The sequence below is a fragment of the Coturnix japonica genome, chromosome 7 (genome assembly GCF_054131305.1).
Source record: "Coturnix japonica strain WE chromosome 7, WE-NBRP24, whole genome shotgun sequence".
Classification (NCBI taxonomy): domain Eukaryota; kingdom Metazoa; phylum Chordata; class Aves; order Galliformes; family Phasianidae; genus Coturnix; species Coturnix japonica.
Genome location: NC_140669.1, coordinates 8571514 through 8585285, shown reverse-complemented (window position 1 = coordinate 8585285; position 13772 = coordinate 8571514). Strand labels below are relative to the sequence as shown.

Below are 13772 nucleotides of genomic sequence, written 5' to 3'. Positions count from 1 at the left end.
GAGGCTTGGGAAGGACTGGATCCTGACTCCATCCCTTCTGGTCATGCATTGCTTACACCTGAGCACCCCCTGGGTGGGCCCTGCCTTCCCACCAGGTGCTCAATCACTGGTTCAGGTCATGACTTAGCATTTCTGCTACACCACCCATGAACTTGCATTAAGGCTTTCTATTGATACATCCCTGAGGAGCTAGCTGGTGCCTGAAGTTGTACATCAACAGTTGACCAGTGATGTGGAGAGACGCAGCAAGAAACCCCACTGTGCTGTGGTAGGTGCTCTCTGCCCACCCCCGGCTGCCAGCAGACACCTGTCAGTTGTGGCCTTGGCAAGGTGTGTCACCAAGCAGCATCCGTCACATGCCAGAATCAGATAATTCATTACAACTGATGGAGTTTGTTGTGGTTCATAGCATTTTTATTTACTGAAATCAATGTAATCTCATCCTCAAATACTCCTTTCATTACAGCAATTTAGCTGCATGGTTTTGCTGTATTTTTTGTTTGGTTAGTTGGTTTTTTGTGGTTTTTTTTTCTTTATTTTTTTTCCATATAACGATTTCAGGAGAAGAAACATAAAAACCAAGAAACCAGGACTCTTTATGCAGGCACAGAATGTATGTCATCTCCTTAGATTCCATATAGCACTCAAATACAAGCAGTTCAGCTTGACAGTGCCTGTGGTGGCACTTACCATTATTACACCAATTTAATACAGAGGTTGCTGCAAGCAATAACAGTGAGTCTTGTCATCTCCCAAGGCTGGGCTGAGTCAAGGTGAAGAAAGCAATAGTCATCAGCAGGATCAAGACTGTGAGTGGCTCTGGGGATAAACGTTAGAGCTGTCTTACAAGCAGCACATCCAAACGCATTTAAAGTTGTTTTTGTTTCAGTGATACTATAAAAAGGATTCACATGGAAAGGGACAGAGAAGGACTAAACCCTCCCAGTAGAGACAGCTGAATTTTGCCTTTGATTCCTGAAGGAATTTACTGCTAAAAACTAGAACTGAGTTTGTCCTTAGATGTGTACATAATGGAGAAAGCTCTCCTTGTGTTGTCCTGCTGTGATTTTTCTCTTTTCCTCATTCAACCATTAAATTAAAAAAATTAATAACTTCCTTCTTACATACAGGATCTGAGACCAGATTCAGTTCAGAGATAACTCTGACTTCATACACTCCATCCTGTTGGTCAGTTGTTTCTTCAGTAATCCTTGCAGATGAACAGTCATGGAAAATAGGAAGGGAAGAAGGATGTTGTTAATATGTGTGTCTTAATGCACAAATAATAAGACCTGAAAATACTTTCCTTGTAATAGAGTACAGGCTCTCCATCCCCAGAAATGCACTATTTTCCTGCAGAGCAAACATTCATTTGTACCCTGAGCCTCACAGCTGCAAGAGCAGCAGTAGCAAAGCAGAGAATCTCATACACAACAAATTACATCTGAAATTACTTTGGACAAGCTCAATGAAACCAAATGCCATCACTGCTGGTGGCCATCCCCTTAATCAGCCATACGAACTTTGCCCAGATGTGTCCCTGGAACGCCTGGAGCTGGAAGTCCAACAAACCTCCATGAGAACTTCATCAGAGCGAAGAGGATAAATTCACATATAAATCTACTGTGCAAATTTAACTTACAGAGTTACCCGAATCTTTTCTGGGACTAATTCTTCTGAGCTGTATTTATTTATATGAGATCAAAGTTACAGCCAGATACCTCATGTCCATCTTCCCAAAGACAGTTAATTAATCTGCGGCTGAGACTTCAGGTAACATTCATGCTAACTTGAAGTCATATACAATTTTGGATCTCCATGGGCAAATATTGCCTGCACTTGATTTGCAGATAGAAAAGGATGCTGGAGGTGGTGGTGGTAGCAGCTCATGTGTTATTACTTCTATTACAGTACTGCCTCAATCAGAAACAGATCTCTGTGGTAGGGATTGCACAAATATAATTAGACACAACTCATTGCATAGAGGCACAGTGCAGGAGAGAACTACACAGCAGTAAAGGCAAATTTTGGGGTGTATATCCTGTACAGAAGTTGCCACTGTCTGCCCCAGTTTGTGTACAGTGGTGTCAATCATCAGAGCAGAATCTGGCATTGAATGTGTAGCTTTATTTTATCATAATCCTGAGTGAAACAGAAGGCAGTATTAATAGCCTCAAATAATGAATGAGAAAAATTTAGATTATTCAAACTCTAATATTCATCACTGTTTGGATATCTACTGTTATACCACTCAGTGAGTGACTATGGGTGTCAGGTGGGACCAAGGCATTGGGAGGTGCCACAAATCATTCCAGCACAACTGGAAAATTACATTTTCAAATCATTCTTTATGCAGTAAAATATCTGAAAATGCCAGAATTGAATCAGGCTTTACAAATGGACTAGAATATCTTTTAAAAAGGAAACCAAGAAGGTTGAAGTGATGCTCAGCTCCAGCAACCCTGAGAAACAACTAACGTCTAACTTCAGATGTCCTACTTTCACAGCCAAACCAATCTCTGGAACACCTCACAAATTAAAGGACATGCCAGGAAACCTTTAGTGTGATTTATACAAATCATCAAAAGAAACGAACTTACCAATAAGTCAGAATGAGTTGCATTCCCTTTCTCAGAGTCAGCATTGATATTTTAACTAGAAACTTATTAGAACCACATTGTCATTATTTATATATATACTTAATTAGTTGCACCGTTCTTTTATTCCTATCTGCAAATTACAGCAATAATGGGAGCAGACGTAGACCATGTGCTATGCGGTGTTCAGCACTACTTACCATTCATGACAGACCTTCCAATTCAGAAAGTGCAGAATGCACGGCCATGCCCACTGTCAGAACAACCCTCCTAGACATATCATTTATCTCCATCGTGGTAATAAAGAGATTCCTGGCATTCTGGCATTAAGAAACCAGAAGTAATATATTAGTTTTAATTTTCCTCTGCTACTTAAAAATGAACACATACGATAGAGCACATAGTTTAGAAGGCTATGAAGATAGTGTCCTATCGAATGACAGACTGCCTGGTTGATTTACATGAAATACCAAGTGCTCGTATGAGAAAAGGTTAAAATTAGATTGACAAGCAAATGTGCTACCAGACTGCTGGCTGACAAATGGCAAAGTTATGCCAGCGTATTACTTATTCTGGAGGCGCCCAAGCAGCGAGCGGGAGATAGTAATTCATGTGCTAGAATACATTCACATTCAGCATAAACAAAGAGACCCCAGGGTCTGCAATGGGAACATATTAGCTATAAGTAATTTCTGTCAACAAATAAGTCAGTGGTAAAAATCTTATTATTAGATATGGAATCTGAAAGACTTGCTTTCTGAAGTCAAGAGCAGGCTGCTCTGCTGTCATTCAAATGAGATCAGAGCAATGCCCTACAAGACCGCACTGTTCTTCAAGAAGCTGGCTATTGTGCTGTTCCCCTTCCTCCCACCACTCAGACACCCTCACACATTGACTTTTCACAGTGGCTCTTGGTCTGCAGTCTGACTGCATCTTGGTCACTGTGGGCAGCAGCCTGGCTATCACAGGGCCACAGAGTTCTTTGAGCTGAAGGGACCTCAGAGGACACCTAGTCCAACCCACCACAATGAGCAAGGATGCCTACAGCTCCATATCCCCTCCCATCTCTTAAGCAAATTCTGCCAAGGCACATGCAGCCAGCTGCTTTTAGCTCATTTACAGGCATCAACTGAGGAAGAATTTTAACTTGCTTTGATAATTAGCAGCTGGATAATGGTGATAATGAACAATTAACACCCAGATGTGCCTCAATTTGCCCACAGACTGGAAATAAGATTCTGAAAGAAATGGGAACAAGTTAAATTACTGACAGCTGCTTCTTTATAGCTCATCCTATGCAGCTTAATTAGTTATTACTTACAAATAAACTTTTATTGTTGTTTCCTTGTCAGGTGGGCAGTACAAAACTGGACTGTACTCCCTTTGGCATTAAGGGAAATTCTGCAGCTCACTCCTGTGGAATTGCAGGTTTGCTGCAGGGTGAATTTCTCAATATGCAAACATGAATCAATTAGGATTTCACAAAGCAGATATCGCTGGAGCCCCCCCTCATTGGAACAACTTTTTTGACATTTTGTTAATATGAAGCTATCTGAAAACTTTAACAGACCCAAGCCCATTTGCCAACCTGTTTCCCTAGGGAAACGTGTTCTAATTCTCTTTCAAATAGCCATGACAGACAGCATGTTGGGGGGGGGGGAACTAATTGTCCCCATTAGTCATCACCTTGTCAGGATGACTGGCAGTCAGGAGAAGTCAGGCGTGCTCGAATAGCTGCAGCCCGTTAAGATCTCCTCAGTGTGCACTGAGAGGCACCTCGAGGCCTGCTGCCCCTTGGTGACACCTGGAAAACCCATCAATATCTTATGCCAGGTTTGTTTTTTTTTCTCCTCCCAAAACTACTGTCAGGTAGTGGGGAAGGGGAAAAAATGGAATCTGAGGTTTGAATCACAGCAGGCTCCCATTCTAGCCTCCTCCCCTACGGTATTGCCCTCATACATGAGCAATGACCGAGGACATGCAGCAACAATTTGTTACAGCCTGAAACAATCCACTAGGGTGCAAAAGAGCCTCTCTAAAAAGAGCAGCCATTTCTAGAAAAAGTCCTGCTTTTTGAAGCTATGAGATACAGAATGGAATTTACCACCAGAGTCTTCATAAGTAGCTGTTGGGAGCAGCTATTAAGGTAGGAATTAGTCAAAATTCAGATCTCACACACGGTTGCAGCTCCAGTGAGTGAGCTCACACTGACAGGCTGGTTTCAGTCCTCCAGGCAAGAGAGGCAAGAAGTGAGAGACGCTTGCAGAGCATCTGCTGGTGAGATCAGACAAGTCTGTCTCGTTGGCAGAGCTATTGTCCTTCGGTCACACCAATCCTAATTTGAGTCCTGCTTGCAGCAGCATAGAAAACCTGTGACAAACATAGTCACGCTGGCATTGAGGTGGCTGCCAAAAGGAGATCACTGCGAGTACTTGAGACTGCAAGGGGGGGGGGGGGGGGGAGGCTTTCAGATCTGAAGTTTGCAAAAGAAAATGAAGTTATTGGGCTTTTCATTTTCCTCCCCAGTCCTGCTTCCAAATAAAAAACAATCCTTCAAATTACAAACACACGCCTGGATCGGATCCTTTCCCAGAAGTACAGGTCTGTGTCTGCATGCTGTTTTGCCTCAAGCTGGGGTGTATGCAAAACAGAGAAATACTTTATATTTCCAGACTTGCAATATTTTGTACTTCTTATTCATGGCTGTCTATGAACTGCCCTATTTGTTCTCGTTGCTCTTTGGGTCTTTTATTGTATCTGATACAGCAGTGTGGCTGATCCAGAAATGATTCATCTAATTACTTTGAGGAGTGACAAAATCCCTGGCAGAGATTAACAAATGCTTCTTGTAGTCCACATCTGAGAATTGGATTGTGTAGGACCAAATCACAGGCCTTGCCCTGGGCACTGCTGCTCTGCCCAGAGCTGGGTACCCCGCAGAGCTGGGTATATCTCTCTGAGATGTGTCTGCGAACCAATTTCTCCTGACCAACAGCTCTGCTACAAAAGGCTTCTGAGACTTGAAATTCCAGTGTCCTGTCTGGATCATGGCTAATTTATTCATTACATTCTAGCTATACCGCAGGTAGAGACAAGGCAGCAAAAATAACCACTCTGTTGCCCACCTCCCCATCTCTATCAGCACTCTGGATAGACTGATAAGAATTCGTCTTTGGTGACCACTAAAAAGTCTTCCAGAGTGAGCTTTGCAGAAACAAGCAGCTTTTCCCATGTCACCCCAAATGCTGTGCATGCTTTTGATTGCAGAGAAATTTCCTTTAGCCCCCAAGAGACTCTTGTATTTTCAGAGATTTGTTACCTTCTGAGCAGGTGTTTGTGCATTTTACACTTTGTTATGAATGTGCATATATCTGTCTGGGCTCTTACAAAGAGAAAACAATGGCAAAAATGATGCTTCCAAGAGTATACGCCAACACAACACACTGGCTCGACTTCACGGTTCTCTTCTGGAATGAATCTTCCTGGTACCGGGAGCACTTGTATTTTATCCCATGAAGGCGGCACGAAGCTTTGTTTTTAGCGATTGGGATCTTGAAGAGCACCACCATTACAGCCCATGGACGGGATCTCACCTTTGGGATTGCTCTGGCTCGAAAGGAAGGTGCCCTCTGGTGGCCGCTGTGCTCTTTCTCGGGTGGGGCCATTCGGTGGTGGGGGGTGTTGGAAGGGAAGCACTCCCCGGCACGACCCCTGCAGCGACCGGAGAAGGATGCTGCGGGGGTCACCGGCACACAGAGCCCTCCGGGCCATGCACCGCGGGGCAGGATGCGGTGCTGAGCCCGTTCCTCGCAGCCGATCGCACGGCCCCAGCGGGAGCAGATGCGCTGAGCGTACACTTACTGCAACGCACGCAGCGCTGCCTTGCGCCCCCAGTTGTTCTCCCAGGGCTGGCTGCCTTTGGCTGCAACGCAGTTCCGGGAGAGGAATTCCTAGAACTGCTTAACTCTTTCCCACCCCTCTTCTCCTTTTTCTCCATTACTCCCGTGTTTCAGGAGCTCATTGCTGCCTGACCTTCATCGTGCTTCCGAACCTCCCTCCTGCTCACGCTGGAACCCTAATGCTGACAGCTGTAACTTGCTGAGCTACAGCAAATGAGCAAAGCACGGCTGGAGGAGGTCAGGAACCTTAACTTCCATGCAGCTGGTAACTTCTTCAGCACTCTTTTTTATGAGACACTGATCTCTCCTAAACCAGCTTAAAATCAAACTATTCTGTCCAGACAAAAAGCAGTGATGACTGGAGCTCACTGAATACTCACTGATCATTTGAGAAAGGTTTTCTTGGCACCAAAGAGACCCAGAATGTGTGATCCCAGCCACCAGCCCACTGTGTCCCATGGACTGGCTGCTCCTTCACCCCACGCCCCAGCTCTGACATAGCCCAGATGCCTCTTTTTGGCCTTCTTTAGGTTTTTTTCCATTACCCTTCTGCACTTTACAAATAACTGCTTGAATGCATCAACTATATTTTGGGCACTGAATTTCACCTACAAATTTCAGCTGGGAAAACCACTGGAGAAAATTCCTACTGCAAATTGCTTCTTTATGATCAGTGGAATGCATATGAAGAGATGTGTTTCCCTTGTTATTACTACCTCGATGGTTGCTGAAGCAGTGAAGCCACTTGTAAGACTGCCTGTGCAGGTTGGTCTGAGCACCTGCAGGAAGTCTTTAGGGTGCCACATCCCTTCAGTCACTGAGTTTGCAACATACCTCTTTCTATCCCAGTGAAGCTGCTGGAAAAGATCATACAATTCAGCTGAGAGGAGAATGACGGAATCGAGCAAAATTCAGAACAGCTCTGATATAAGCATGGAGTGAAGGGCTACTGTTGAAAAAGGCAAGATGGATAACACAAGCAATCCAAGCTTGCCTGCTGACAAGCCATCCTTTCTTCTCCAGCAGATGAAAAATTCCAGTGGTATTTTCCTGTGATATGCTTTCTTCTTGATTATAGAAACGGGCTGCAAGACTTTCTCAGACAGTAGATGCAGTTAGAGCTGTCCTGAAAAGGAAACTTACTCACCCTGCATGCAGGCTTTTACTCACTCCCTCTGGTCACTGCATTGTAAATCTTCGCTGTTCTGACATCAGTTTGGCTTCCCCTAGGAGACGGAGGAGATGCTGCCAAACAGAATAGGCTTTGTATATTCTAACCCCTATTCTGGATAGAATTAATGGCCCAGCCGCGAAAGCCAAAAGCCTCAGATTTGTTTGGGTTAATCAATGCCAGAATTTGTTGGCTAGGAAATGGTACAGATGATCTTTCACAGTTGAAAGACTACGTCAGTATTGCAAGTGTTTGGAAGGTAACAGCACACATGTCTTAAACGCCATCACATAACACATGGGCTTTCACAATAAAGCATTGCTGGACAGGGTACGAATGAGCATCTTATTCCAACGCATGTGAAAGTTTGCAAATAATTTTGGAACGGTTGATCAAAGCAAAAGGAGCAGGTGCAGTGCTGTGTGCATGGGAGGAGTAGGAGTAATGAACGCACAGAAAGATTCTGGCACACAAAGTGGGTTTCTCATGATGTCAGCTGTTTCTAAGGAGAGTGAGTTGGCATCGTTTCAGTCGATCATCCAGGTTGTCTGGGGTAGTGGAGGCACTGTGACGTAAATGAACCCCAGAAAGGAAAGCGGTACCTATGATCTATTCACTGTTATTATTTTTGTGAAAATCTGACAGAGGACTGGGAAAGTACTTTAAACTACTGCGACTGAGGTCACAATTATTCTAGCCCAATATAGGCAGACAGTCATTAACAGAGCTCAGCTGATCAGTGGCGCTTTATTAACTTGCAGCTAGTGCATTGCTTGCAATAATCCAGCTCAGATAATTTAAAATACAGAGAAAAGTAAATATTTTATTCAACCCCTACAGAAAGACTAGTTTCTAACCACTAACAGCCAACAAGCAATAGAGTCCGTCCATAATCCTGCACAAAGTATTTGTGTCAGGATAAAACCACCCTACATGAATATGATGCTTATTGGTATTTGTTAACAGGACTGTGTTAACAGCATGCTTGCAAGCGGGGTTCAAAACCAAGCTGTGAGCATCGGGGTGGAGTTGATGTTTGAACAAGGCAGCAGGTAATAGATTAATTTTATTATATATAATAAAGTATATTACATAAGGATATTGCACTATTGCAGATTGTCTGATAGAAATGATATGCACAGCCTTATTCCACCAGGCAAAGGGTATGAATATGCAAGCTTTCGTTCTTATCAAATGCAGCTGGACTTATTGAGAGGTAGGTTTATCATAGCACTAATTAGAAAAGCAAATAGAGAGAAAGCCTTTCCAACCTGCATTAATCTGACTCTTCCATAAAGCTTTTGTAAGGGAGCATTTGTACTTAACTCAGAAGGGTTGCTTGTAATGCGAGATTAAATTGATATGATGGTGAAAGGAACAATGCAACAAAACCCCTTAGAAGGTTGCTGTATTCATCTACTATATTTTACATAGGCAACATGCTGGGCCAGCATTTAAATTCCCACAAAATAGCAATCTGGTATTTTTTCAGCTACAGGAGGCCAAACCTCTCAGAAGAACAGAGTATGAAGTTTTTCTTTCTTCATTGGTAAGAGCCATTGTTGTCATGGACATCTTTATTGCTAAAGCTACTGTAAATTGCTGTTTCCCAACCTGTAGGTGAGTTCCTTTCGTCTGTTCCACTGAAAAGAGATTTAGCCTCAGTATCTCAGCATCGTGCAACAGAAGCCTGGGCTGTGCCTATAGGGCAGCACCAACCTACCTGTCCCATAGGCTGCCTGCCCCAGAGCAGGGCTGGCGGGGTACTTGGACTATGTCAAAAAAGAGATGAAGAATGTAAGAAGCGCTCTTTAGGGCAGCATACTCCCCACTGCCTGGCAATGGGTCCCTGAGTCCCCACTCTGCCCCCCAGAGTGTCCACGAGTGCCCAGGAGTCAGAGCCCGCTGAGCCGGCACTATGCGGTGTTGTGGGCCTGGTGAGTGGCAGAGCCTTCATTGAGCTGGAGAGATGCACTGGTTGATATTTAACTTGATTTTGTTTTCAGGCCTTACTTTGAGCAGGGAAGCCCTGCAATACATGGCATCAGCAGCGATGATCTTGTCAAAAGGATGATAAAATCAGAGATTACCTTTAGGGAAAGGGGTGCTTACAGACTGCAGCTGGAAGAGGATCACTCAGGCTGACTAAAGCATTGCACTCCAGAATGGGGTATTGCAGCCAGCTCCAGTGCAGCTGCAATGACTGGGGGCCCTTGTGGCTGCAGCTCAGTGCCAGGAGATACCAGAGACCTCCACCCCCATCCCTGCCACACATCCACAGCAAAGCATGAATGCACACCTCCCATAGGAACAGTAGCTCCTGCATTCAAAGAGATACATTCGGCCACATCTTTGTCACGAGCCTTTCCCGTTCTGTCTGAAAGAGTGCGGAACTTGTAATGTGCTTAATTGTGATCGTAGCAAAAGACAGAGGGCAAAGCCTGCCAACCGAGCACGGAGCATCGCTGAGCACTTCGGCCTGAAGGTGAAGGTTCCACCACAACCTGGTTGGGTTTTCCCCCAGTAAAGGAAGAGCTGAAGGAAACAGACGATGCATTTTCTTTCTTTTTTTTTTTTTTTCTTTTTTTTGGATCTTTTTTATTCAAAAGTTTTCAAAGAAATAAAACAGAAAAAAGCTAACAATCTAATCAAATTTACAGTTCAAAAATGTCTTTTGGCGTTTAACAACAAGTCCTAGGAAACAAAACTACAGAGTTATCTTGAACCGGACAAATAAGTTACCACTGGCAAGTTTGTGGCACTAGTAAAACAAAAATAAAAAATTAACTCTCTTGATCATATAGATATCTCTATGAAAATCTTTTTTTTTTTTTTTTTTCAATCTGTACAAAAGGTCTTTCTTCATAAATTAATTTTTTATAATTTAATGGCTGTCTACTATGTGATGTTTAAGTAACTGATTATTTCTTTATGTACAGAGGTTAAATTTCCCAAATCTTACCCAGACAATGAGTATGGCACTTAGTTCAGACCTTCCGGCAGCAGCTCTTCCCTCCCTCTAACACGGCCATCATACTGCGGTTCCAAGTAACGCAAAAATATCAAGTAGTGAGAGATCCAGGCGTGGAAATCCACCCAACCCAGGGAAGGTGCTGCAGGAAGTCTGGACTTTGACAAAGCAGTAATATTCCAGGGAGCATAGAACCAATAATACCACAACTTTTCAAAAAAAGAAAAAACAAAAACACATCTCTTACGACTATGTATTTCACTAGAATCTACACTTCTCAGAGCAGCAATTTACTTTTGAAACTATGAAATGTCACCGACATCTATACTCCAATACTCACACAAAATTTAAAAACTAAAAAATACTCGAAAGAAACAACTGTTAGCCCCAGCTCCCGAGCCGGGATGATTTGGTCTGTGGAAACAGGGAGGGCCAGCAACCTGTCCCAATACAAAAGGAAATAAACTTTGAGGTAGATAACTGATCATATACAGCTGACCAGAGAAGTACACAGTTTTGGAAGACAACTTAATTTATCGTTCGATTTAAAACATATGCGATCGTAATAAAGAGCTTTAGTAGCAGTGAATTATCTAATATGTGAAGTACAAATAACTGTGTATTTATGAATCAGGAATTTCATAGTTTCAAAATCGGTTTTCTTTACACTTAACACTTGTAGTGATGATGTAAAGTGTGGCACTGCTTGGATCCAAGTCTTCCTTCATGCTTTTGTGTCCATACGTCAATTAAAATTATAAAACCTAAATGCAAATGTACAAAAAAGGCACATTCTCCTAACCGCAAACTGGTCCGGCAAAAATAAAAGAGTACAGAAGACGTAATGCTGAGACAAATCAAAATTATTGGTTACTGGCTCTTTGTTCTTTGGTAAAGTTACCTTTTAAAAGTGCCAAGTCTTTTTATTTTTAATTACCTACAATAGAGAGCTAGTATCCAATCAATTATGCTTCTCCTCACATCTCAGCTCGTGTTTGAAAACGAGTCCTTTTGCTTTTGCCATTTTGCTGCAATAGCAACTTTCGTGTTTGCTAAGTCTCAGTACGATCCTCATCCTAAAGCACTATCGTTAGTATAAAGGAAGGACAAAAACATTCGGTGAGATCCCCACCCCAAACTCCCTAATCTACCTACGCTAAAACTAGAACATCGAGTTAGTTTCTGGAAAAAAAAAAAAAAAAAGGCAAAAAAAGATTTTACATTGCATCGTACAGCAGAGTTCCTAAGTCACCCGAACTACCAGAGGGAGCTATCGGCATACGGCCTTACAAACGATTTATCCTATTAAAATTTCCCCGTCAGAAAATGTGTTTCACACAAAACAGTTTTCCCTCTTGCGTTTCACTACCTTACATATTATGTGAAAAATCATTAAAAACACTTACTACACATTAAAAAAGCCAAATTTTCAGCAATTTTTATTGACTACCTTTAAAAGCCCTATGCTGCTGTTTTACAAGGCATAATAGACCAGCTCATTTGGTCAAAGCATTCTACACCATTAGTTTGGACTACTTACTGAAATAGCTACAGCATCGAAAGATTTAAGGCAAATTGGAATTCATAGAAAAGGATAAGACACTTCACACTACGTTAAAAGAAAAACAGAAGGCTAAAAGACCAGACGCTATAACTGCAACACTGCACTAAAGCAACACTCACACACTGCAAGCACAGAACATCATCCTAGATGTTTTACTAGTTTAAACTTCAGAAAACCCATTTCATACAATTAAAAAAAAAAAAAAAAAAAGAAAATAAAAAACAAAACCAAAACAGGAAAATAAAACAACAAAAAACCCTAAAAATAAAAGGAAACAAAGGAAACAAAACTAAACCAGAACACAACTTCTGCCATGCACATGAATAGTCTTCGTGGTCATCTGTGCATACCCAGAAATTTGAATTTTTATTTATTTTTTTTTTGCGTCGTAACACTTGATAAAAATTTTTTTCTTCTTACTAAAATAAACCTGTTCGTGGGAACAGCTACTTGATGAATTTAAGGTTTTTTCTTATGCACCTTATAGAACTTATAGCAAAAATAGTTTTAGTTGATTTCATTATAAATAACATTTTCAAGAACCTGTGCAAAACTGTCAATAATTCCTAAAGCACAATTGATCAGTAAAATCCATGATTGTTTCAGCCTTTGCACCCTTCTCCAGGCCGGGTCAACACCGGGCATCTGCAACACAGAAAGGTCAGAGCTACAGCAGGGTGACGAATTGCATTTATTTTGCTAACGTGGCTATCCCCGAGCTACACCACCTCCTCTTCTAGACAGCTGGGAGCAGAGCAAGTGAATCTGAGCACAAGTCTGAAAAGCAAAGCCAGGTGGCACTCCAGGTGCTCAGCTCTCGCTGGGATTCGGCCCCGTGCCAGCATGCGGTGGTACATTTTCCCCCTTTGCTTCTAATGAAGATAAGCATGCTGAATGCCCACCGAGGAGCTGGGAGGCTGTGCTTCAAGCTATTTCCCTCTGCCTACTTTCTTGTTGTTGGTTGCTTTTAATTGACCCCGAGCAGATGAGTGAATGAGCTCACTGCTGCTGCATCCAAAGGCTTTCATCTCTGGATGAAGAGGGAGGGTGTGTAGAGCTCCCCACAGCCAAAGCACAGGCAGCTCCCATGCCTCCGCACTGGTTAACATTTAACAGCAATTCCGGGCTCATTAAACATGAAGGGAGGCTCTTCCATTTGCTATATTAGCTTATGTAACCAGATGGGTTTTAAAAAATATTCAGCTAATGAAAAGTTAAGACAATTTTGGATTTTTTCAAGGAAAGGAAGCGTGTTAATTTAAAGTTTGTACATTCATAGATGCATATTCAATTATATTGGGCTATTTCCAAGTCCCTTTGATTATTTTCACATAGCAGCAACTTGTTGAAAAGAAGCAATACAGCCATTAAGTGTATTCATTAAAGGAAAGGAGCTGGGTGCTCCCGACAGACTGCATCGACACACGTTAGTGTGCTGGTTGTCATTTGCCACTTATTCATGGCAAAATATATCCCGACTTTTAATAGGACATCTCCAAAAGTGCTGTGCACGTATTTAGAAAAAAGCTTCCATTTGTCAACAGTGACAAAACTACAACAATTAAGAGGC

General features: G+C 42.4%; 1 protein-coding gene across 6 annotated transcripts in view; it reads right to left on the bottom strand.

Annotated features, from left to right (window-relative positions):
- Window positions 1-10223: 10223 nt before the first annotated feature.
- Window positions 10224-13772, bottom strand: part of RBMS1 (RNA binding motif single stranded interacting protein 1) — a 137098-nt gene continuing 133549 nt past the window's right edge. For all 6 annotated transcript variants that reach the window (XM_015869076.3, XM_015869077.3, XM_015869078.3 and 3 more), the window contains one exon: window positions 10224-12847. The gene's annotated coding sequence lies outside the window, so the exon portion shown is untranslated. The remainder of the gene's footprint in view (window positions 12848-13772) is intronic.